Source organism: Melanerpes formicivorus, unplaced genomic scaffold, assembly GCF_026170545.1.
Source record: "Melanerpes formicivorus ecotype bairdi unplaced genomic scaffold, bMelFor1.0.p_v2 SCAF_8, whole genome shotgun sequence".
NCBI lineage: Eukaryota > Metazoa > Chordata > Aves > Piciformes > Picidae > Melanerpes > Melanerpes formicivorus.
In genome coordinates, this window is record NW_027142360.1 from 19374129 (window position 1) to 19400636 (window position 26508).

The 26508-nt window shown below is 50.4% G+C and overlaps 1 long non-coding RNA gene across 1 annotated transcript in view; it reads right to left on the bottom strand.

Annotated features, from left to right (window-relative positions):
• The window catches only part of LOC137442736 (uncharacterized), a 55223-nt gene that overhangs the window by 16704 nt on the left and 12011 nt on the right, over positions 1-26508 (bottom strand). The window contains exon 2 of the long non-coding RNA XR_010987761.1: positions 19614-19794. This is a non-coding gene — a long non-coding RNA (uncharacterized lncRNA). The remainder of the gene's footprint in view (positions 1-19613; positions 19795-26508) is intronic.

The window sequence follows — 26508 nt, forward strand, 5'->3', positions numbered from 1 at the left end:
TAAGAATCTGGGGGCTTGTGTCAGCAAGAGACTATCCTCTGCCATCAGGTCCATGCACCCTGGTTAGCCACAGTGCACAAAGCCTGGATTGGCTGCTGAGCAGCAACTACTCCTCCCTGCAAATACTCCTCCAGCACTTCATGGTAACTAGTTCTTACCCCTTGAGGTGATCAGCAAAACAAATTTGGCCCTGTCTTAACAGTTCTAACCCCAGCTGGGAGTCACAGCCTCCATTCCCAAAATGAGCCTTCAGGTCACATAAATTGACCTGTTGCAGATGCCAACCTCCAGCTGTGCAACTGCCATCTTATGAGTCTGCACAATTCCCACTCCAGGAAGCAAGCTGTAGAGCAGAGCTAAGTACAGCCTCTTTCCTTCCCTCTCCTCTAGCCTTCTGAGCCCTGAAAACTCCCAACTTAAACTGTGGCCTTTGGAGAAAGGCTCAATGTCCATTGTATCCAAAGTACTGTCCCTCTTTGGGTCAAAGAGAAAAGATAATTTTTCAGCTGACCCTCAAATCCTCACAGCTGCTCCTTGGAGAGCTGGAAGCACAGAACAGCCTTATAGCTAGGCAAAGTTGCTGTTTAGCTACATCATGACCTGTTCTTCTTTATCCCATGATGGCATGGGGAAGAAATGGTTGATGTCAGGAGAAGAACGTGGTTTCCTCAGGCACAGAGGCCTTGGGGCTCCTGGAAGTCAGACTCCTAATCAGCTTTTGGAGTCACAGCATCACAGAATGTTAGGAGCTGGAAGGGACCTTGAGAGATCATCTAGTCCAACCCCCTTGCCACAGCAGGATTACCTATACCAGCTCACACAGGAACTCATCCAGGCAGGTCTTGAGTATCTCCAGAGAGGGAGCCCTTTGTTGCAGCTTTGGCAATGGAGAGGCAAAGCCACTATGGCAGAGATAAACTGGAAAAGGTGGGGGAAAGGGGGGAGAAATAAAGAGGTCAAGGTTGTGCTGGGAAAGATGAGGTGATGGAGATGAGAGACTGCAAACATCATGCAGAGAGGAGAAATCCAACTCAATCCCAATGAGGACAAGGCAGACAGAGGACATGTGTGGTGGCTGCATGTGTGTTACAGGGATGCTGTGAGTTTGCAGAGCACCTGGCCACCCAGGGCCCTGTGCACGAAGGAGAGGTGAGATGGGCTACAGATTCCCCTCCTTTGACTCCTGGCTGCCCTTTTTCCCATCATTCCTGAGTCTCCATCTGGCTTCACTATTTTTACACACATACACACAAAAGAGGAGAAAATAAACACTTAATTTCTAACCTAATCAGCCCTTCTCTCACTAATTAGCACCCTCTGAGCACATTCACAGGCAGTGAGAGAGACTCTGGGGCTGATAATGACCCCCAACCTGCACTTGCATATGCTGGAGGGTCAGCAGAGACAAGAGCAAGCCAAGGGAGGCAGGGAGCAGAGCAACCTTTGCCTTTGGGGATTTTTTTTTTCCCCTCAAATCTGGGATACTGGGAAGAGGCTGTCTCCTTTTTGGCAGGATCCCTTGTGTGTGTGTGTGTGTGTGTGTGTGTGTGTGTGTGTGTGTGTGTGTTTGTCGGTGAGCCGGTGAGCGTGTGAGTGTGTGTGTGTGCATGTGTGCCGAGGAGGGGGATGCTGAGGAGGTTTGGAGGGAGGGGACTGAAACAAAATTCTGGCACTTAGCCCAAAGCTGAAACACATGCCAATTTGTGCCTCTTGCTGGTGGTAATGAAGGGCTCCGTTCAGGACACGCGGGACACTAATTAAGGGGCTTCAAAGGCAGCTTTCTGCAGCGTGCTCCTTAAAGGGGGGCTGAGGGGAGGAAGGAGCACAAGAGGGGGGTGTTCTCCAATCAATGGAAGACTTCTGGCTCCTAGTGCTGCTGGAGAAGGCACTTTTTTTTTCCTTCTCCCTGTCTCCCATAGCAACTCCTACCCATGAGAGCTAAGAAGGTGCAAGCATCTGGCAGCTCTGGGCAAGCCCTCAACAGCTAGCAGGCAAGGCAGGCTCTGGTACAGAGTGCGAGGTGCCACAGGGAGGGGAAAGCTCACAGTGGAGGTGGAAGGACAACATGCTGTAAAAAAGCAAAGACAGGCAAGAGTCATAGTATAAAGGGAGAAAAGAAGAGAAAGAGCTGGAAGGGGAGAGGCAGGGACATGGTGTGACTGTTTTGCAAAGGTGGCATCTATAGGAACAGGATTTGCCTTTAGTCTCCAGGGATTTGCAAGGAATTAAACTCTGGATCACCACAGATCAAAACTACATAGCTGAGTCTTGTCAGCTGCATCCTGTGGGGTTGTTTCTCATGAAAGACTGGATGGGGAATACTTTGTGAATAGAAGAATGGGCAGGGCTGAGAATGTGTCAGCCTGAGCACAAGGCTCTGGGCTTAGCTGTGCACCAATCCAAACAAGCACTGCATGGGCACCCAAAGAGCTCTAGCCTGCTTCCAGGAGCTTCACAGATCTTGGCCCTTCAACTTCTAAGCATGCCAGATTCCCTCACAGCTGTAGCATTCCTGTGTCAAAGGGAAGGAGCCAAGCCACATAATGGGTGACATGGCTCAGCCATGTCCACCAAAGAGTCTTAGCTCTACCTTAACCACACAGCTGCCCATCCTTCCTCCATGGGAATAAGCATGAAACAGCAGCTCTGGTGGAAATCAGGCCTGTGCTGAGATTGATTAAACGGGGACAGAGTGTGGGAGGAAAGAGAAGAATAAACTGTCAGAGAGAGCAACAGAGCGATAGTGAGAGACGGAAAGAAAGGATGAGTGAGAAAGATGGTGAGGAAGAGAAAAGAGAGAACAGAGGCTTATCTGCAGATTATATTCACTAGGCCATGCACCAAGCATAGAAGGAAAGTAAGGGAGAGACAAGAAAAGTGATATGAGCACATGAGAAGGACAAGAAGTGAGAAGAGACTCTCAAAGAGCAAGAGAAGCAGACAGACTGAGAGAGAAGTAGTGCTTCACTGATCTTGCACAACAGCATGCTCCCTGCCATCACTCACCACCCTACAAGCTGCCAGAGTGCCCCACATCTCCCCTTAGCTTCAAAGGGAGCTGTCTTCTTTATGCCAGACTGTCTCAGCACCACACAGAGATCACGCCGACGCAGATGTTTGGGAGTCGGGACCAGTCCTGCCGTGGTGATCCATGGGTACACGATACTCAACCAAGGTGAAGCAGAAGGCTACCTGAATTCACCTTTCAGTAGTCTTCTAATGCTTCTCCACAACTGCCCAGATCTTTAGGGTTTTTCTGACCTTTCTGTCCTCTCCTGTTCACTATCCTCCAATGTACTAGCCTACACTTAACTGTTTATTCCAAGTGACCTGCTCCATGTCTCCTGTGTTTAGTGTCACCCAGCCAAAAGCACTGCTCAGAGGAGTTCAGCAGGGCTGTGCCTACTGATGGAGGAAGCTTACCCTGGGAGAAGCACCTGGAACAAGACTGACTGAGGTAGGATTCAGACTAGTGACTACCAGGGCAAAGCGAGCAGGGCAAGGCAGCTCTTGGGGAAAGGTCTTCACATGTATATCCAGCAGCTCCCTGTCTGCCTTCCTGCTACTGCCCATCGAGGAACCTCACTGCCAGGCCAAGCACTTTCTGAGAAGAGCTGGTCAGATTCCTAGGCAGACAGAGTCAAAAGGGTTTGGATGCAGAAACAAGTCATGGTGCTGGAATCAACCCCACAGCAGGTCTTGAAGCAGTCTGGGCTGAGGAGCATCTGGAGTCTGCTGGAATCTGCAGAGAAAAGAGATCAGCCTCAAGGAGGTGCAGAGAGCCTCAGACACAACTTCAAGACTCAAGGGCTTAACTCCATCGCTGTCTCTTGCCTCATGAAAGTGTAACAATCACAGCACAGTTCAGGAAAGTCTGGAGCACTGACATGCCCTGTCTCCTTCCATCCCACAGACCACTAAATGCAGCCCATCAGCTGCTAATTGCTGCTCCAAGCCTTTAATAAGAAAGCCAGAAAAGACCTAAATCAAATGGGAGAGCAGAGCTGATCACCAACCTCTTCTGGCCACAGGGAAAATCACAGCCAAGACTTGCAGGTTCACAGGCAGATACCAGCTTTAGTTTCCATGGAGAGAGGAAACAGGGGCACACTCCAGCCTCTCCCCTTTCCTTTCCCAGTTCTTCCTTCTCCCCCCAGTCCTTCTGCCCTGTGCAATCCAAATTGGATGCTGTGCCAACGACAGATAAACCAGCAACTAGCGAATCATTGTTATTAACTTGGAACTTATTATTAAAGAGAAATTGAAAGAGAGGGAGAGAAAATCAAAGCTGGGATTACAGGCTTAGCAAGCATGAGTGCATATTCAGCCTACACTGTTCTCTTTGTGGCTCTGTCACACCGGTAGACTGCTAAGAGAGTTATACCATTACTAACATGACAGCATTGTCCTACCCAGCCTGGATTAGAAATCCCAGTGGATGTGTGGAGGGGAAAAGTCCCTTGGCAGTGGCAGGCACCTGGCCTCACGATGACTTCCACTCATAGCATGCTGGCCAGGCAGGGAGAAGTATTCAATTATCAGGCAGGCTCTGCCTTCTCCTAGGCCAGCTTTCTCATATTGTTTGATGGCTTTCTCCCTGGCCAGTGATGCTTGAGAAGTCTGTCACGCTAGAGAAGCTCAAGATGGTCCAGGCAATTCCTGAATCAGGCAGAGTTCTCACAGCTGAGGTCCTCCTCCTCCTCCTCACAAATACACGGTCTTCCCTGTGTGCAGACAGGCTGTCCGGTCTGCAGGCAGTGAATGTCTCCTTCACAAACACAAGACCTCCAACAACTGCCTGGAAAACTGGATCTCCTGTTCCCTGCTGGGCTGGTAGCATCAGGCAGTTGTGATTCCTTAGTGCTTCTCTGGCCTAAAATCGTCCTACAGTCACAGAGCTGAGACTGACTGCCCTCATTACTTTCACTCCCTGAAGCAGGACCCCAGCAGTTTTAAAATTCATTAAAGATGTGTGTGTTGCTCTGATGCATTTTTTAAGCATTCCCTGTTTCAAGTAATCCCCCTATAAATACCACCCCAAATACCACAGCAGTCAGATCAGCAGCCACACTCTCATCCACCGTGCTGTACCCCTTGTGATGTCCCTGGGGGCTGCATCTCCTCGCTGGGACAATGCTGTTTACAGTGTGTCTGTAACTGGCACAGACTGACAAAAAAAAAGGCAGTTCACAACAATAAAATCATCACCCTGGCCAGGATGCAAAGAAAAGGAAAGGTCATTGAGCAACATGGTCTCTCATTGCCCTGGCAGTAGCTAGGGTTTCTGCTCATGTGGTCACTGACGCTAGAGGACCAGCTTTGGTATCACTGAGGGAAAATGAAATAGATGCTGTGTGAATTGGCTCTGTCAGTCCCTGGATATTCAGAGAGGGAAGGAAGAGCTGGACTCGGAGTGAGAAAGGCAAATGAGCTGAGAGGAGGAGAGAATTGGGTATGCAGTGCCTGGAGGGTGAGGGTCAGGACCAAGAGCAGCAGAAGGAGCTGGCTAGGACAGCTGCTCACCCAGATGGTCTCCAGTCTGCAGCCTTTGGATCTTGCCTTAGCTCCAGCCCTGTGGCTGGTGCTTGTGGCCTCATGTCCCCACACCCCTCTTCTGCAGCCAGTAAAGCCACTGCTGGGGCAGGCTCTGTACAACCAAAGGAAATGTGGCAGGGACCATTCCCCACTCACAGTACCTCAGTACTACTTCCTCTGTCTCAGCCCAAAGAGACAAGGGAATAAACACATTTCTTTTTCCTTTCCACAGCTGCCCCAAGGCTAGGCTACAATATTTTATGGCCCAGTTCTTAGCCTATTTGCATTTTGTATTTTTACTTCAACTGCTGTTTGTTTCCAGACATTTGGGATGCCTAATGATTTTCAAAGCACTGTTTATTTTAATCCCTCTAATTTATTAATACACTGGTTGGCCTTGAAGTGCTTGGGAAAGAAGAGTAAGGAAGTTGTAACCAGTGCTTTGAATAAAGCATCAAACTGTCATATGATCACATCAAAGCAGCAGCAAGCAGCTCAGTTTGTTGGCTACATCATGATACTGCCTCATGGGTCCTCCAGCTTAGTGTCAGGTTGCCTCATGCATATCGCCCTGCAACACTACCAGGCTCACCAACTCCAAGGATGAAGTCAAAAATAGCAGTGCCCAGAGGCAGCTCCCCATGAGAAGTCTGCCCCTTCTCACCCACCTGCCTGCTGGGAGAAGGGAACATGCCAGTGTGGTGCAGAGAACATAAACCATGCTGACATCCACATGCATTTGCAGGCAACATTGTAATCTCTCAATAAAACAAAGGGACACTTGATCTCTACCTTCCACTATGCTGTCTTCAGCCCAGTGCTTGCTGGTGAGAACACAGTTCCACACACAGGGCAGTCCCTGAAAACAAAAGTGCAGAGCAGAAGCCCTGCTCACTGTGCAAATGAGAGGGCTTTGGGGCTCTGCTGGTCAGTCCCAACAGGAAAATGTCAGATTTCCTCAGGACTAAAACACAACTGATAGGTGCAGGAAAGCATAGGACCTGCCCTCAAATACCTTTTCCCATCTCTAGAAAAGTGGTGAGTGTGCCCCATGGTGTGTTCATGAGCCTGCCCTTATCTAAGTCAAGGCCTGAACACCACAGCATTTTGCAGCTGACACCTTCATAGCATCCTTACAGCTGCACAAGCACTCAGAATCACAGAATCACCAAGGTTGGCAGAGACCTCAAAGATCATCAGGTCCAACCTGTCACCACAGGCTTCATGACTAAACCATGACACCAAGTGCCATGTCCAATCCCCTCTTCAACACCTCCAGGGATGGTGACTCCACCACCTCCCTGGGCAGCACATTCCAATGGCTAACGACTCTCTCAGTGAAGAACTTTCTCCTCACCTTGAGCCTAAACCTTCCCTGGCGCAGCTTGAGACTGTGTCCTCTTGTTCTGATGCTAGTTGCAGCAGTCCTACTGAGCTGAAGAACCCCTTTCTCCCACCTCATGCCTACTAAGAAAGCTCACATCAGCACAAATTGCCTTGTCCACTGCTATTGGTATTGCTCTGATAGCTTCCCCGTGTGTAATGACAAAGTTAGTCATGGACTAAACTTTGTCAGGAGCACACTGCCAGCAGAAAGCAGAAGCCTCTCTCTTCTGTGCAGGCAAAGCTTCCTGCAATTGTACATCTTGTGCTAAAGGGCTGAGGTGATTCCACAAACAGCACTGTGAATGCAGCCTGAAGTTGCTGCTGGTTGTCATGATGAGTTAGCTGTGCTAGATGTCCTCCAGAAGCAGGGCTCTGCCTGGGCATAGACAACGGCTGTTGTTTACAGGGGGTGAACGCATCCTGCCTCAAGGAGCTTATTACAACAGCCAGTGTGGCTGACTGGCAAAGGCAGGAGGTACCTGCACCAATGCTCTCCTTGCACTTGAAGACATAGCAACAGAAACAGATGCCTCCAGAAGGACAGTGATGGGATAGAAGCTCTTTCAACCAGGATGCAGGAAGAACAAAAACCATTTTACAGTGTCAGGTGCAAAACCATTTCTGGAGCAGCTCCTTTTGCTGAGAGCACAGAATCACAGAATAGTTTGGGTTGGAAGGCGCCTTCAAGATCATCTAGTTCCAACCCCCCTGCCATGGGCAGGGACACCTCCTGCCACCACCTTGGTGCTGACTTTATAATCAGGTTTCTCCCTGTTCCGGCAAGGCACCTTGGTCTCCCTCCTGCCTGTATGCCTGGGGCAGAGAGCTCACTGCTTTAGCAGAGCCTGATCTCCCAGGCAGCTCTCCTAGGCTACAGAGGAAATAAAAATCTTTGAAGCAGGATTTGAATTAAGTCCTCAGTTTTATGATGTCCCACTTAAAGAGAAGGCCAGGGTGAATTAACCCTGATCTCTGTTTTCAACAAGATGTACCAAGTGATGAGGACTTTGGAGAGAAATATCAAGAAGGACAGCAGACAAAGCAGCTCTCAGAGCCTTCCTGAGAGGATATAACCAGCTCATGTACTTGAAGGCCAAAACCCTTCTCACTCTCTGTAGGTTTCTTGGTGTCTCTTATTCTCTTGTCTCTATGATCCCTCAGTAGAGAGAACAGCCTTGGCAACCAAGCCCCAGCAGGGAAGTCCAAGAAAGGCCAAGCCCTCCAAGATCATGCCTTTCTTTTCTAAGAGCACAGGCTAGGGCCATCTACTTTCTCCAGCACTGACAAACACTGAGGCCTTGGGAAAAGGAGCAGAACCTGGCCAACATACAGTAGTGGCTCCCCAGGCAAGTTTCATGAGTTGAATGTGGTCCCTGTGAGTTTACTAAACCGTATGAAATTCTTCCATCAGGACCTTAACCATCTCCCTTTTAACTGCACTTTATTGTTAGACTTCATAGATATGTGCCAAGTTCATTTCTGGCAGGAAGAAAGGAGACAGTAGAAGACCCATCCACGAAGGAAAAGATTGGTTTGCAGTCTTTTAAGTTCTGGACTCCCCAGTTCAAGAAGGAACTACTGGAGATAGTCCAGTGGAGAGCCACTGAGATGATTGGGGGACTGGAACACCTTACCTTACAAGGAAAGGCTGAGAGAGCTGGGTGTGTTTAGCCTTGAGGAGACTGGGAGGCACTTCATTAATGCTTGCAAATACCTAAAGGACAAGTTTCAGGAGGAAGGAGCCAGATTCTTCTCAGTGGTATCCAGGGACAGAACAAGGGGCAGTGGGCACAAACTGGAACATAGGAGGTTCCAGCTTGAAGTAAGGAAAATATTCTTCATGTTAAGGGTGGCAGAGCACAGGAACAGGCTGCCCTATCTTCATCTCTGGAGGCAGTTAAAACCCCCCTGGATGTGTTCCTGTGTGATTTACTCTAGGTGATCCTGCTCTAGCAGAGGGGTTGGACTAGATGATCTTCAGAGGTCCCTTCCAACTACTACCATTCCCTGACTCTGAAGCATGTTCCTGAAAGCGGGAGGGAGAGCAGGTCCTCCTCTTTCACTCCCTCTGTAGGAGAGACTGGCAGACATGCCAGGAAGGGCCAGGAGCACTTGGGTGAGGCAGATGCACCATCGAGTAAGAGAATGTAAGCCAAAACAGAGACACCATCTCTGTGCCTGCTCACATTCCTTGTGCCTGTAAAACTGCCTGGTGCAAACCTTCCCCTGAGAGCGTCCACACATGATGTGGCTCACAGTGGGCCCTGGGACGCATCCCCAGCCTGTGAGCACGTGAGCTGACCCCACAGGGTGTGCTGCCAGGCTCCCAGGGTGCCTGCCCACTGGGGAACTTTCCATCTAAACCATCTGGCAGCTGCTCTCCTGAGTTTCCTGGACACCAATAATGTTTTCCCTTTTCTAATCTCCCTGATGTAAATCCATTCACGATGAGTGCCTTGAGACTTCTAATTCCATCGGCATTAAACTCACTAAAACCTCTATTACCAAAAGCTTTTAGGATTTTCCCCAGAATCTACCAGTCAGGTTCATAATATGACAGAACTCCACCTCTCTAGGGTGTCTGAGAAATTAATTTGTGCTTTCCAAATGCCAGGATCGCTGACCAAACACTCAAAGTTTTCCCCCTCTTGTCTGCTAGCCTCAGTGACTGATATGACACAGCCATTCCCAGGTGCTAAACTGTCTTCTGAAACATCCCAAACAGTGTGAGAAATGCCTCCATCCCATAACAGACAAGAGAAGATAATTTTCTGCCACAGCAGAACAGTCACCAGAGGTTCACAGGTGCTGCACAAAGAGTAGAAATGGGGTGCTGCAATGGTCCCTTACTGGACTCAGAGCTGAAGGCCAGCAAATGCATCACAGCACCAGCATTCCCCAGCACCACAAGAAGTGAAAAGGTAGCGTGGTCTCATCTCAGTGCTGCACAGAGCCCAGTGATGCAAAAGCACAGGGATTATGCAGCTACACCTCATCAGAGAAGGTGGCTGGATGCTGAGACAAGTTGGTGGAGAGGGGAAAGCAGCTGTGAGTCAGTGAGCAAGGTTTCTAAATGCTATAATGCTCCAGAGATGGTCCATTTATCCTTTGGTCCCGGAGGTTCATTGGCTGCTGTAATAGAGCAGAGAGATGCAATCATCTTCTGATCCCAGAGGTCTTTTTAGGTGCTATAATACAGTAGTGGTGATCAAGCTGTCTCTGAAGCCTTGGGGTTGCTGGCACACAGCAGGGGTGACGTCAGTGTCTCTCAGCCCCCGCAGTCCCCAGATCCTGGATTCCAGGAGAGGTGCTGGAGCTGTTGCTTCCACCCCAGAGGTTTGCAGGGGCTGTGAGGATGTCAGCTCTGAACCAGTGCCAAAGTTCCCTCTGGTCGTACAGAGCTTTTAACGCCACGGAAAGGTGTGATGCTGAACCCAGGTCTCTCAGCACAGGGACATGAGCCTGGCTGCTCCCACTCTATCCAGCATCGGTTGCAGTGGGTGTAGCTGCAAGGTACCCACCAAAACAAATCACAGCTCCAAGAATAAAAGATTGCTTAGAGATCCAGCAAACAGTGTCATGCAGAGATGATCCTCAGTGTTTGTTTTCCTGGCTTAAAAAAACATTTCCCTGCACAAGGAGTCACTCCACTCACACGTTGTGGGCTGCCCAGCAAGGAGACACTTATGAGGAGTCAGAGACTTGTGTGTGCTGTGCACAAATAGCTAGAAACCAAACTCTGTGAACAGGCTCAGTTAGCCAAGCTGTTAATGACTTCAGCACCCTGTATCATGCATTCAGCAAGAAACCCCCAAAAACTAGGATCATGCTTCTGGGTAGGGAATGCTGTAGGACGGAGAGGATGTGTTTATAGACTCAGCTCCTTACACCAAAGAGAGGAGGAAATAATTACATAAGGTTTCCAAGTTTCTGTAGGCTCAGGGATTTCTCTTGCCCTTTCAGACCCAGCAGAGTTTTCATTCTGGACTTCAGCTTGGCCTGGCAAAAGGAAAGGCCACAGAATCACAGAATGCCAGGTCAGAAGGGACCTCAAGGATCACCTGGGCCAACCTTTCTAGGTAATGGTGTAGTCCAAAGGAGATGGCCCAGCACCCTGGCAAGCTGAGTCTTAAAAGTGACCAATGTGGGGGAACTCACTACTTCCCTCAGGAGATTATTCCAATGTCTAACTGTTCTCATGGTGAAAAAATTTTCTTCTGGAGTCAGGATCTCAGGTAGTGATAGGACTAGGGGGAATGGAATGAAGCTGGAGGTGGGGAGATTCAGGCTGGATGTGAGGAGGAGGTTCTTCACCATGAGAGCGGTGAAACCCTGGAATGGGTTGTCCAGGGAGGTGGTCAAGGCCCAGTCCCTGGAGGTGTTTAAGACCAGGCTGGATGAGGCTCTGGCCAGGCTGATCTAGTGTGGGGTGTCCCTGCCCATGGCAGGGGGGTTGGAACTAGATGATCCTTGTGGTCCCTTCCAACCCTGAATGATACTATGATACTATGATAATTGCAGGAGTAACTTGTTCATATTACCCCTTGTCTTTTCCATGTGACTCCTGGTAGCCACCCTTTATGTACTGGTGCATGGTAATAAGGTCCTTCCTAAGCCTTCTCTTCTCAAGACCGAACAAACACAGTTCTCTCAGCCTTTCCTCCTATGGCAGGTGTTCCAGCCCTCTGATCATTCTGTTATCCAGCACTGATTCCTTCACCCATGGTTCAGGCAGGAGGTGGAAGAATGTGCAGTCCCTCAGAAATGTCTGGAAACTCTCCATGTTAGGTTTCTGGTCTCAGGCAATTTCAAGAGGTTTGGTGGTGTTCCATTTTTTTCCTCTGTGTGTGTGGCATTTGTTTGTCACTGGAATCGAGTTGAAACCAGAGGCTGAAAACTCTGCTTCTTACTACTGACTTCAACAACGATTATACCAGTTTATGGTAGGAGAGACTCTGACCCCATTCTTCCCTGAGCTTGAGGATGTTCCTGAACACATGTGATGCTAGGAAGAGTTGGGACATGAAAGGAATTTCACTGCTTATGTCCCAGCAAGTGTTATTAAGGTGAGGTGCACACTGGGGAACAACCATTCCAGATCAGAGAGATGTCAACACTGACTCCCATGAAAGACACCAACAGATTTTTAGGGGGAAAAGGTGGAAAAACCTCAAAGCATGCAGGTGAGGGAAAGTGTGATCCTATTTTCATTTTTCTGTTTGCCACTGTGAGTTGCAGGTTAATGCAGGCTCTGAAGATTGAACCTGAATGTTTGGGGTCCAAAATTTGGCTCATCTTTAGTTAAAGCTCAGTTGTGTATTCCTGCTTCCCACAAAAACACACAAGTTTGCTACAAACCTTTATGAATAAGAATTCATAATAATTCATGCTCCTGACAAAAAAAAAAACAAACCAAAAAACCCCAAACATGACTTAGGATTCCGCAGTCCAACCTTGTGGCCCTGAATCCCACGCATCTTAATTTCACTGTGCATTCCCTTGCTCCTGTGTGATGAGGAAAGGAAGGACAGATGTACTCATAAGTCTCATAATTCTATTTCCTTCCAACATCCACTCCCAGTCCACTCCCTGACACTGGCAACACCAATCTCCTCCATCTCTTCACTTGTTTTGTCTCACCTCAGTGCCCATTCAATTCTCCACGATGCAATGGCAAATGAGGCAGCACCACAGGGCTACTGAGAGCCTTGCAGCCCTTCCAGACTACTCTCTACCCACATCCTCCAGAAGCAAACAGCTACTTTGCCTGCTCAAGAGCCCCACAACACGGGCCAAAGCACTGAGAGGGGCTCACTTACATCCACCTACACTTTCATTTGGCTGACAGCCTTCATTCAGGGATATCTAAGGTACTGCGAGTCTGCCATGCAACACAAGTTGCTGTGAACACACCAGCACGGAGTTTTGTTGATCAAAGCACAGCACATTCACTTCACTTAGCTCTCTCCCCCTGCCATTCCTCATAGCCCTTTCTGGCCACAGCCAACTTGGTAACGTTGTCTCATCTGCAAGTTTTCATACAGCGTATCTCTCCTCCCACCTTTCCAAGTCATTAAACAATACAGTAAATCACAGGGGATTTAGAGGAGAACCTGGAGGCCACAGTAACCTTTTGCTGTGGTGAAACTTGGCTGTTTAATCCCCTCATTCTTTCAGTCTCCCACTCAGCTTTTGATCTATGTCAATATTTTGTCTCTCACAGACTACTTAGCTTCTTTAGTCGCTCTTGTGCAGGATCTTTCAAAAAGCCTTCTGCTTTTCCTTTATCCACTGCTTTATTGACACATTCAAAGAGTTGTAAGAGATCAGCAAGATGCCTCGGTTTTGGGGTTTTTTTTTCTTCCCCTGCTGAACCAATGATGGTTAGGCCCTGTCAGCCCACAGTCTTCCAGATGTCTTTCAGCGTTGCTTTTTAATTATCATTCCCACCAGTTTACCAGACACAGATGCCAAGCTTACTGATGTTTAATTCCCTGGATCATCACTAGAGCCTTTTTTTTTAAATATAGGTACAACATTTGGTCCTCTCCAATTCCCCAAATCAGTAGCTTGCTTCCCCCCTCCCCCCCCACCTCCCCCCAAAGAGATTGCATATTATTGTTAGCAGCTCAATCACTTAAGCTCCTTCCAAACTCTCGGATTTAACCATCTGGACTTGATAACTTCTTGTTCAGGGAATGGAAGGGAGGTTTTGTGTTGTGGGTTTTGGGTTGGGTTTGTTGGTGTGGTTGTTTTTTTCAGTGGGTTTTGGGGGGAGGGGTTATGATTGGCTTTGTCCCAGCACCCATTATTCTACCAGCAGAGTTTCCAACAGTTCCTTATCTAAGCAGATATGGGAAACGAATCTCACAAACACCGTTGGTAGGGACTGATATAAGAGAAATCATAAGAGAATTCAGCTCCCCAGCAACATCCTAAAAATGGAGATACTGAGTCACTTTAAGCACAGGAGGTGACTGGAATTGATCAGTGCGAGTTTTCTTGGATAACTTCCTCTTTATTCTGACTGACCAGGCTACTTTCGCTCATTTGTTTGGGTTTCTTGCTGAACAGTGATTTTCTGTCTTGACCCCAGAAGATTTGGGGCAGGAATGGAGCTAGTTTGATTATATACAGCCTAAGCTACAACAAAAAGAAAGAGACCTCAGTGCTGGGGGATGCATGAACCTGGGAAGAGATGAAACCCAGCAAGGATGAAAAGAAGTAAATCAGAAGGTGAGCAGAACAGCGATGGGCTGTTAGCTCCATTGATTGCCTTTCAACTGAATCAGGCCCAAGACATGAAATGCAATGGGAAATGATGGGGAACTCAAATAAGTAGCCCCATTATATGAGTGTTTCTCTTTGTGCCAGGCTGGTTCTTGATAGCTCTCACCATGCTGGCTGGCTTTAAAAGGCAAGGGAGTTCAGAGCAGGGCACAGCCACTTCAAGTCACGTGGCCTATTGGCCCTACAACAGAGGGACAGAGAAGAAGCTCAAGATGGGCAAGAAGCACTCCCAGGTTTGTGTCACAGTGAACTCATGACTGGCTGTGGCTACCTGTTCACCTGCAAGCCTGTCTGCAGGCCAGCACTGACATTCCAGCTTCTGGAACCTGCTGTGCTCCCATTAATAACGACACTCAGGACATCTGTATGAAATCTATCTTCCCTGTTACAGACCTGACATACCTAACTTCCCTGGCAGATACATACTCAAGCATATTTCATAAAAGAAGAAGAGAAACTTCCCTAAATCCCTCTTACCTAATTGCTGCTATTCAGTTTTTATGGCACATAAAGTCATGGAATCATAGAATTGTTAGGGTTGGAAGGGACCTCAAGGATCATCTAGTTCCAACCCCCCTGCCATAGGCAGAGACACCTCACACCAGATCAGGTTGCTCAGAGCCACATCCAGCCTGGCCTTAAAAACCTCTAGGTATGTGGCTTCTACCACCTTCCTGAGCAACCTGTTCCAGTGTCTCACCTCCCTCATGGTGAAGAACTACTAATATCCAATCTGAATGCCCCCACACGTTGGTGGGGCAGTTGGTGACAAAATTCTGCCTCACGTAGTGTGTTCAGTTCTTTCCCTGCAGATACTGTGCGGCCATAAACATTTTGGAGCAGCAGTCTCGAGGTAAGTCTGCAGCTCCCTTCAAGACCTCACCAACAACCTTCCAGTACAGAGCATGGCAATTGCCATCAGTGCTGGTCAGCATGCTCACCTCCTTTGGCCAGGAGGACAGATGACATGGGGAAAGGTGTCTCAGCAATGCTCTCTCCTTCGTATTGGGAGCAGAGGAACAGGATCAGAAGACAGCTCAGAGCAGGAGAAGGGCTGGTTACTCACTGAGTTAAGGAAGTGGATGGGAGATGAGCAGTCTCCTGTGCAGGGCTGGTCCTCCTGCCACAGCTTTCCAGATCAAATCCATGCCCAGTAAAAACATAGTCACTTCAAACTGTAATAGCTCTATAAGAGATTTCCACACCACATTGTCACTGCAGACATGTTGCTCTTTTCCTGCCTCCCTGTCCCCTCCTCTCTTCTTCTGCTGCTCCTTCCCTTTTTCTCTCAGGTCCTCCCTATTTCCTAGAGTCTCCCTCCCTTCCATACCACCTGTGTGCCCCCATGACACCTCCTTCCACTGCCTGAAGGTCTCCACCTCCAAGAAGCAAGGCAGGGCTCACACCTGAAGAAGCACAGCAGCGATGAGACAGGGGAGGAGGTTGGGGAGGAAGAGATCTTCTTCATTCCCTGAGTCAGCTCAATATAACTCCCCAGCCTGTGACCTGGCTCCACACAGCAGGCATGATCTTGATGAAGATGCCTGCTTGGGCTGGAATGAAGCAGCATGGGCACCTGCACAGATGCTGTTACCACACATGGGCCAATCCAGGCAGGGAAGCAGCACAAATACCATCCAGCTGCTCTTCTTGCAAGGCTTTGACTCCTCTCCCTTTCCTCACATGCATAGGTCTGTCATGCATGTGCATCTTGAGCTGCCCTCGTCTGCTCAGCAGTGGCTGTGCAGAGAGTACAAGGGGGAGATGAACTGATGGGGGACAAGAATAGCTGACTGTCACTCATGGCCTGTACCAGGGGTCCTTTTGCTCCCCTGACACACGCACAGATACACAGCATGGCTGCCTGGGGTGGCCCAGCCAAGAAACCTGCCCTCTGCCACTGAATCCCCACTCTGTTTCCCAAGAGACAAGCCACAAACTCTCTTTCTCTTCACAAACAAACAGAGGCTTGAGTGAATCACTGCCTCAGCCCTGGCACTCAGCACTCTCTTCATTATGAATTCTTCTCCATCACCCAGCCCCCTGTGCAGATCAGCACACAGCCACGCCGCCAGAGTCCGCAGGCTGCACCTCTTTTTCCCCACAGCAGTCCTCTGCGCAGCCTGAGGCACCATGCAAACAGTAAGGGTGACTTCACATCCCTCCTCCCCATCCACCTCATCTCCTCCAATACTTACGGCTGCATAAATATCACATTCAAAGCTAGGGGGAAGTGAGACATAGCATAGTGACTGGTGAGAGACCTCACCTGGATTAGGATTCTGGAGACCTTGGCAACAAGGTATTGTAGGCAGTGTCATCTCTTGGCTTCAAGGCCCCAGAGTTCATCTTGCTGGGCTTTGAAAAGTAAAGCTGGGTTTAGACTGCAAATCCTGGTCAGCAAACATTCTTTCTTATCTCCAGAGGCTTGCACATGTCCATACACAAGCATGAGGCCAAGCACCCCTCACTGCCTTCCTGCCCTTTTTCCCCACCCCAAACAAAACTCCTTCCCTCTGCAACACAAGCACACGAAAAAGTCCCTGCAGCACAACAGTGAGGGCTTGCTCCTACTCTGTCCCACGTGAGCACCTGCCTCCAATGGGACTCTTTCAGCTCTTGTCCACGGTGCAACCCCATCTTCTGCCAACATTATCCTGTGAGGAACAATAATGCCTCCTCTGGACCCTGTGCACTGACCATGGGGCTGTAGAGTGGTCAGGGCTGGAAAGCAAGATCCTTCTGCTGAGACAATGCTTTCTTTCCCTTCCCCTTTGGGGTGATGCCTACCCTTTTTCCAGCTGGTCTCATCCTCTCTTCCCTGCACACAATCTCCATGGCAGAGGGCAAGGCACTGCTCAAAAGCCCTTGGGCAGAGCCAGGCAGAGATATCTCCACCAGCCAGAGGGTACGCCTGTCTCTTTGGGATCTCTCTGGACCTGAAGTGGTGTTAGGAAAGATGGAACTAGAGAGAGCTGTGTTTCTGCCTTGCTGTGCATCAGTTCTCAAGGCACGTGGGAGGCCAGGGCTGTTGTAACTCCTGAAAGCGGAGGGCAGCTGCCTGGTGTGGGACATGGCTCGCTCCCTCCTAAGGCTGTAATTCAACCCTCTTTCAACTGGCTTGCTCTACAGGAGGGACTGAAGCAGGCTGGCTGCAGCGTGCAATTGCATCTGTCAAATTAGCCAGAGCACACCCCATCCGGAGTGTGTGCCAGATGTGGAAGGACAAACAACACTCGAGCCAGCAGCAAGCTGGAGTTGTGCAGACAGATAATACCCAACACAACATAAACCTTGCCAGTACAGAGTTAAGCCAACATTGTTTTCTAAACAAATCTGAAGCAGCAGAGTGACTTTGTACCGGATCAGCACTTCTACCAGAGAGCTGCAGCAGTTTTGACCCAGTACCAAGAGCCCTAGAGCTGGCTTTATTGTCTTGTCCAGCCTGAGCCGGTGCCAAAGACATGTCCTGAGAGGGCTGAGGAATTTAACCAATGCCAGATGAGTTCAGGGGCTCCACTGGGGAAGAGCCTGCCTTCTGCAAACTCCCCAATAACGAGACCAAGCGCAACTGCATGGTCACACTCCCTGCCGGGCCCCAGCCAAGAGGAAGAGTGACACATCCCCAACACTACAGACACTCTGTCACCTGCAACACACACACACACTCCCGCTGAGTGGTGTGAACCACAGGGGAAAATATCACTTCACAGTATTGTCAGCTGGCAGCATCATCCAGAAATGATCCTGCCAAAGAGCATCAGCCTTTCCTGAGGCTGCCCAAAGCTGCTCCCACCCAGCATGGCATGCACCGAGGGCTCATAAGGGATGGGAAGTGCTGGAGAGCGAGTGGGGAAGGGTGCTAGTGAGAGGGGGATCAGGGATATCCCAAAAGAGGAAGAAAAACAGTTCACACCACCAGACAGAAGTTGAAGGCAGCGGACAGAAGTTGAAAGCCCAAGTTCAGGTGGAAGAGTAGGTGTCAGGGTGGTCAGAGAGTGAGCAGCAGCTGAGAAGGGCTGACAGAAGGGTACCATGGTGGCAGCAGGGGGACGCACTGGAATGTCTACTTTCCTTGCTGGCATCACCAGGAGCAGAGCAACCCATCACTTCCTTCAAGGGATACCACAGCAGCACAGCCCCTGCCAGCTCTTTCCCTCCAGAGAAATGCAGCAGCCCCAAAATCTGATTTGGAAAACGTTTGCATCTGCCAGAGTCTGTGCTGAGCCCAAAAGCACAGCCTGACAGGTGCAAGCCACTAAACCTCCCCTCTAAAATCTGTGCCTCTGAGGATGCCCTCTGCCTGCTGCCTTGCCAGCAGCTTGTTGCTTTAAGGCCTTCTTCTGGAGAAAGGCACCTCCAGGCACCTCTGTGCTCCTTGAAGTCCAGCAGCAGGTCTGGGCCTGCCCAAGCAATGGGAGAAACAGCTGCTTCCAGCTCCCCTCCCATCCCCACGCAGATCCAGCAACACAGAGACCCAGAAATAGTGTCACTGATCTTCATGCCTTCCCCATAGAGAAGCTGGGGAAAGGGACACCCGTGACAGCACAAGGCAGCAGGAGACCCTTTCAGGTGCTCCCAAGAGCTTTGCACCCCAAAATGGGTCAGGCTCAGCACAGGGCTGAGCCAGTGCCTGTGCAGGGCACACAGCATTCCCAGATTATGAAACACATCTCCAGCAGAAAAACATCCCTTCCAGCTGGGCAGGAGTGCCAGGGGACAACAGAGAAGCAGTGGCAAAGAGCATGACCATCATCCCAAAAGCTGTGCCAGGCTGGGCTGGGTATTCAGAGGAGGTACCTGGCTAGGAAATGGAGGCCAGCAGCCTCCTTAGGGAACTGGGGTACCCAAAATATCGTGAGATTAGGAGTGAGGGGGAACCCCCGCACTGCACACCTCAGTCCCGGTAGCGTGATGCCTACTCCTGCTCTGCTGCAAGCCGCAGCCCTGAGGGGACCCAGGCCAGGGCCCCAGAGCCTGGCTGAGCTGCTGGCTGAACCAGTCTGCTGCTCATCTGCAGCACCATCAATCCGAGAAGAAGCTGGGCAGGGGGAGGAAGATGCCCCCGCAGGGAGAGGAGCAGACAGGTGTGTGCTGAAAGAGGGATGGGAAAGGAGCGGAAGGCACTTGGGACTGCCTGCGGGGGACCGGCCGCGCTTCCCCCTGCTGCTCCACAAACACACGCAGGGCTGCAAGGAGAGCAGGTCGGAGGGGAGGGAGCAGCTCTCCATTACTGGGCTGGGGGGGACTGATGAAAGCCTAGATTTTGTTCAGAGCATAGCAGAACCCCCCCATTCCCCCGGCCTTTCCCTCCCCGCACCTCTGGGGAACAAGCAACGAGAGGGAAGGAGGGGAGGGAGGGATAGAGAGAAGCACAGACTGAGGTGCCGGCGTTGGCTTACCTGGCGGTGCTTGTGCTGGGGGTGGCCCGGTGTGCGGGACATAAATCCAGGGCTCTGCTCTCCTCGGCATGTGCTGGGAAAGGCCTCTCTTCAGTCACATCAAGGAGTGGCCTGTGAGTAGGTGCTCCGGCTCACCGCTCGATCCGAGCTGCCATGGATTCATTGCGAGCGACTTCGCCTTCTGTGAGAGGAGGAAAGGGGAGGGAAGGGGGGGGGGGGGGAGAGAGGGAGAAAAAAAAAAACCCAACAGCTTAAGACTTGGAGGGTAGATTCACTTCTTTCTTAGGTTTCCAATGGCAACTGAATATACCACAGATGAAGATCCAGGGTGTGTGTGTGTGAATGTGTGTGTGTGTGGGAGGGACGGAGAGATGCACAGCTGCTTGAGTCCACAGGCAGTGTGGGGTGTGAGCTAGTCAGGGTGATTATGGGAGCAGACAGCTGGACACAGGCAGCAAAGCAGACAGACGGACGGAAAGAGGATGGCTCGCATCCTAAGAGCCTAGCTGTCCCACTGCTGGCAAACCCAAGCCAGCACCTGGCCCAGTGCAGGTCAAGGTGCTGATGGAACTGCATCAGGAGAAGGTGAGGTGTGCCTAGACACATGGCTGCAGGCATGCAGACAGGCTGTCTCCCAGCGCTGCGGGCATCACCCAGGCATACCCCCTGCAAGCACACTCTTCATACTCAGACTGCTACACAGATGCTTCATGCACACACATCCACTCACTGGCCTTCTCACACCCCCAGGCACCATCTTGCATACATACCCTAAAGTGTCAGAGTCCCTCCAAAGGGTGAGGTGCTTCTCTGCTTCACATACACGCTGCACCAACAAGATTGCACAGCTGTGTTACCATACATCAGATTCCAGATGACCATCACACAACCACACCAACTGCACAAGACATTTAAATCCAGCACCCAGAACCCCAACCATGGCACAAACCCATGCTTAACATCTGAACATACCCACCACACAAAGACTCCTGACCACTTAGGTATCACTATCACTGCACAAACACATCAGCCAAGGCTGATGGTATGAAGTTTGACAAGTCCAAGTGCCAGGTCCTGCATCTGGATCACAGCAGCCCCAGATGTGGTACAGATCTGGGGACATGTGGTTGGAAAGATGCAACTTGGAGAGGGACCTGGGGGTACTGGTTGATAGTCACCAGAACATGAGTCAGCAGTGTGCCCAGGTGGCCAAGAGGGCCAATTGCATCCTGGCTTGTATTAGAAACATGGGGACCAGCAGGAACAGGGAGGATGATCATCCCCCTGTACTCGGCACTGGTGAGGCCACCCCTCGAATATTGTGTTCAGTTCTGGGCCACTCACTACAGGAAGGACATTGGGGTGCTGGGTGCCCAGAGATGGGCAGTGAGGCTCGTGAAGGGCACATGGCTTACAAGGAGCATCTGAGGCAGCTGGGGTTGTTCAGTCTAGAGAAGAGGAGGCTGGGAGGAGACCTTTTCATTCTCTACAATTACCTGAAGGGAGGTTGGAGCAAGGAGGGGGCCAGCCTCTTCTCCTTGATGATAAGCAACAGGACTCGAGGAAATGGATACAAGCTGCACCAGGGGAGGTTTAGGCTGGAGGTTAGGAAATATTTCTTCACTGAAAGGGTTATCAAATCATGGAACAGGCTGCCCAGGGCAGTGGTGGAGTCACCATCCCTAGAAGTGTTTAATCAGCGTGTGGACCTGGTGCTTAGCGATGTGGTTTAGTGTTGACCCTTGGGTGCTGGGTCAAGAGTTGGACCGGATGACCTTTAAGATCTCTTCCAACCAGCTACATTCTGTGATTTAATAAGCCCACCTCCATAGCAAGGAGCAGATGCAACACAGGCAGCTGTATCAGTGCCAAAAAAGCACACCAACATTTCACAGCACACCTCTCTATAAGGAAACAAAAGCCCACAAAACAACGTCCCCTCTCACCTAGGGACAGAAGTCAAGCGAGCACCACTGGCTGCATGTCACACACAGATACACTACGCTTACAAACTGCCTGCAGCATACAAACTGATTGCATCAGATACTGTTACCTGCCTAACTCAGCCCACACAGAGGCACACCATCCTTCTGGATCCTAAATGCTAGCCCCAGCACCACCAAACACTAGCCATATTTTGTCAACATGGAAAACACAAATACTCATCACCATCCAGCACGGGCAGACAAACACAAACTGCACACAAAATGCAGACAGACAGAATCACTCCCTCCCCCCACCACCACCAGCCCTAACCCCCCACCCCCCAAAAAATGACATCCTTGGAAGTTCTGAAGCTGGGGACTCACTTTGGAGGGACTCACTTTGGAGACAGCTGTGTTCTGATTCTGTGCCTCAGCACAGGCAGACGTGTGCACACACACAGACATACCCCTGCCACAACCAGTCTGCTTAAACTGCCTAAATCTCTGAGTTCTTCAGGGTTTTTTGCACTTTTCTTTAGCTCTGCCCCTTCTACCAGCTCCCAGCAAAGCCCATGTATTTATCTGCTGACACATGTGGCAGCTCCTGGCTGCAAAGTCTGTAGAGCAGAAAGCCTGTGAAAACATCCACCCTCATCCCTTCTCCTTTCCTCCATTGTTCTGGCGTGAGATGTGCATAATATGCATGCAAAGGAGAGTGCAAGGGCCCAACAGCCCTGAGTGCTCTGAAATTGGCTGATAGTGGCATCAGAGGACGTGACTGCAGAACCTAAGCATGGTGGAGAAGTATATAAACCCTTATGGGAAGCAGAGGTTTGGCCAGGAGAGCACCAGCTTCCCCTGGGCCCCAGGAGAGACAAGGAGATTCACGAGGTAGGTAAGAAGGGGCAAAGGAAGGAGAGGAGATTGGCCTGGCACCAGAGATGGCATGCCAAGCACTCTGCCAGTCTTGTTTAACAAGCTCAGTAGCATCACAGCGTGATACTGCTGTTGATGATGGAGAGCAATCAGCGTTCAGCATCAGGGCAAACCAATGGCCCTGTGTGCCCTGGGGAAACAGGAGGGGCATGGGAAGGCATGGGGCCTCCAGGGGGCAAGAGCAGCTGGTTGTGGGTGCATCTGCAGGCATGTGATGTAGGAGTCTGTTGGGATCACTGGAGCAGTGGGTACTGTCACAGGGACAAGAGGATAAGCCCACAGACATGAAGGGGCTGGCATAGAGGTGACTAGGACACAGGCAAAGCAGGGGTTGTCACTAGGTCTAGCCCTAACCACAGGGAGGGAAAATGGAAGGAGTTCTTTGAGCTCTTGTCCTGTGGTATTGGATGGGCATGGGCTCTGAGCACACACAGACACACCTCAGTGTGAGACAGTGAAGCATGCATTGCACAGCCTCTGCCAGGATCTCCCTGCCCTCCCACACGCTGCATGCCCCAGCCCTCCACAGCTCCTCACCAGGCACTCCCCAGCCCCCTGCCCCGCACACACAAGTACACCTTCCCCGCTGTTACTCAGGCATGCAAACTCTCCACTCCCCAAAGCCACCTACTTCACACCTTCCCCCGGAGCCGTCCCACCTTCCCACACACACACCACACTCGTGTGCGTGTGGCAGCATGAGAGGAGCCAGCAGAACCATGTGGGGAAGCCTCCACCACCACTTCAGCTCCTCCAAACAACCCCCTCTGCCCATCCACTGCCACCACTCGCTTTGCAGAAGTGCACTGAAGGCAGAAAAGTTCCCTTTCTCTCAGCTAAGCTTGGCCCCTGCACCCAGGCACTTCCAGTTTGCAAAGATTGTTCCCCAGCACTGTGCTCAATTGTACCTGCATGCCCTTTCCCACAAACATCCATTGTGCATTACAGGAGATGAATAATGCAGGCTGAAAGGGGACAAGTGAGAGTCTCTGAGTCCTCAGCAAGGCACATGGACAGAGCAGAACGGAGATGGAGTTGCCTCATTTGGGCAAAGCTAACAGATGCTGCTGAATCCAGAAAGCCACCATGGCCTGAAGTGCTGCCTGGGTTTAAGTACAGTCATGAGGACCATTTAAAGAGCCTTTGGGACTCAGGATTTCTAATAGGTGCTGAGAGGTAACACAGAGGTGTCATGTGTGGATACTCAAGGAGGATCTTCATCTCTCAGACACTTAGCCCTGAGTTAAGCAGCTGAAGAGAGCCACTAGTAGAAAAGGGAACCATCATCCTAAACAAACTTCCAAGCCATCTGTTCCTGCACTTCAGGGGCAAGGAATAAGCACCACGACTGGCTAAACAAAGGAAAAGGGAGAGTGAAAGCAAGGCAAGCTGGAGCCAAGGGGGATGCATAAGTGTGTTTGTGTCGGTGTGGTGCTCGTCTCGTTCATCTCAAAGGCATGTGTTCTGCCTCACCATCACCTGCCTGTTTTGTGCTGGCAAGCAAGGAGACCTGGAAAACACAGAAACACATGTGTCTGTCAGTGCTGCCATGAGGGTGTCCATCTGGGTGGGACAATGCTGAAAGTGGACAGAATGGACAACGTGGTGTCACCCTGAGCCCATGAGCGTGCAGGCTCCAGGAGCTTGTGCGTTTGCTGTGTGCATCCACCTGCTGTGCTGCAGGGTGAGCAGTGCATGTGTGTGTGAATCTGTTCCTTCCTGAAAACTTTGGTGCATTTGTGAGGTGTCATAGGGAGCAATGTGTCCCTTGTGGGCTGCTTATGTGTGTGGCAGCTTTTGTACCTCTGTGGGACACCAGGGTGTGACTGCATACCTGCAGAGTGAGCACCCTTGTGAAAGCAAGGCTGTGAGCACAGCACAAACCTGTGGTAGCAGTGCATGTGCTGCATGCACCACTGGGTGCATACAGGTTTGCAGGGATGGGACTGCTGTCTGGGCAGAGCAATCCATCTGACTCCTGCACTGCATCTCCTTCTGGTCTCTGCTTTTCCTTTTTTGCCTTCCCTCAGTTCCCCTCTCTTGCTGGCAGCAGCATACTCTGCCCTGGGAACCAACTCCCACTCACCAACACACAGCAAGGGAACTCCTTTCCTTGCAGTTCCCTGGTATCTTCCCATATCAAGAGCCCAAAAGTGAAGAAAAAACCTCACTGGGCAACCTGAACCGAACCTGTTCCCTTTCCATGTCCTTGTCATCTCTTTCCAGCCCCTGGGAACTGCATCACAAACCCACAAACTTTCACTCAAGCCCACAATATTTCACCCAAGACACAAACCTCCGCTCTAACCCCTGAGCACTACAAACCAGTCTCATGGCTCACATGCAAGCCATGGGCCATCTGAAGCTGACACAGCTCAGGTAAGGAAGCTCAAAGGAACAGTTAGGAGACAGCAGTCCCTATAGCTGGGAATACAGAGAGGCTCCTGCAGCTACAGTGATACCTGTCTGACACCCACAGCTGGGTTTGGTGTAAGAAACCTTTTTGCACAAATTGCAGTCAGCACAGCTCAGACTCACACCTCTGGAATCAAAGCAACACATCTTAGCTGCTCTGTCATTGTTCCCATAGCAGAAGGCTTTTGGCCAGATCCATCCCAAGAGACCTGGACAGGTTGGAGAGGTGGGCTCAGGAGAATCTCATGAGGTTCAAAAAGGCAAAGTGCAAGGTTCTGCACCTAGGTCAGGGCAATCCTTGATATCAGAATAGGCTGGGAAGGATGACATTGAGAGCAGCCCTGCAGAAAAAGCCTTGGGGGTGCTGGTGGACTACAAGCTGGACATGAGCCAACAATGGGCACTTGCAGCCCAGAAGACAAGTCGCATCCTGGGCTGCATCAAAAGGAGTGTGGCCAGCAGGTCAAGAGAGAAGATTCTGACTCTCTGCTCTGCTGAGACCTCACCTGGAGTACTATGTCCAGTTCTGGGGTCCCCAACACAAGAGAGACATAGATCTGCTGGAGCTGGTCCAGAGGAGGACCACAAAGAAGGTCAGAGAGCAGGAGCACCTCTCCTATGGAGAACTGGGGCTGTTCAGCCTGAAGGAGAGGAGGCTCCAGGGAGACATTATAGCTACACTTCAGTATCTGAAGGAGACCTACAAGAAGGCTGGGGAAGGACTGTTTAGAAGAGTTTGCAGTGATAGGATGAGAGGCAATGGTTTGAAACTGGAGCAGGGTAGATTTAGGCTGGACATAAGGAGGAAGTTCTTTACAGTGAGAGTGGTGAAATACTGACAGAGGTTGCCCAGGGATGTGGTTGAGGCCCCATCCCTGGAGACACTCAAGATCAGACTTGATGTGACCCTAGGCCATATGTGTTGGAGGTGTCCCTGCTCACTGCAGGGGGGTTGGACAAGATGTCCTTTGAGGGTTCCTTTTGACTTGATGCAATCTGTGAATCCCATGTACTGAGCAACCTCCAGGCTAGAACTCAGAGCACAGAGCCTGCCCACTTGGAGCACCTCCAGGGGCAGTGAGATGTCAGCAAGAAGAAAACTCCAAAGACTTTTTTTTGTAATTCCTTTAAACAAATCTGCAGATCAATACCTTCCTCCCAGACACCCTACCCTGAGCTATATGTGTTTGTTCTGGGGATGATCTAAATGACTCAACTCCTCACATTGAAATGCAAACAACTGGCCTCCATTTCAGGCTTTCCTTTTGCCCTATATCTCACTCCACAACTATTCCCTCTGGAGGAAAAAAATCTAGCACATAGCAGCCAGATGTGAAAATATGCACACCTTCCCCAGAAGGCTTCACAGGCACCCAGCAAGACCCAGTTTCATCCAGGCCCAGGATCATACAGCTCTGCCTTGAAAATACAGCCCTAACGCTTAAGCTTTGCCTCAAGTGCAATCAGGAATCTGTGATATGCCCAAACTTCATCTAATCTTATATACTGAAAGCTCAGCCCAGCCTCTAAGATCTCTTTTGACTCCTTTAATTTGTCCCCAGGTTTCTTTTGAACAGAGACCCAGCCTTTCACCACGCTGCTCACCAGCAAGGAAGTTT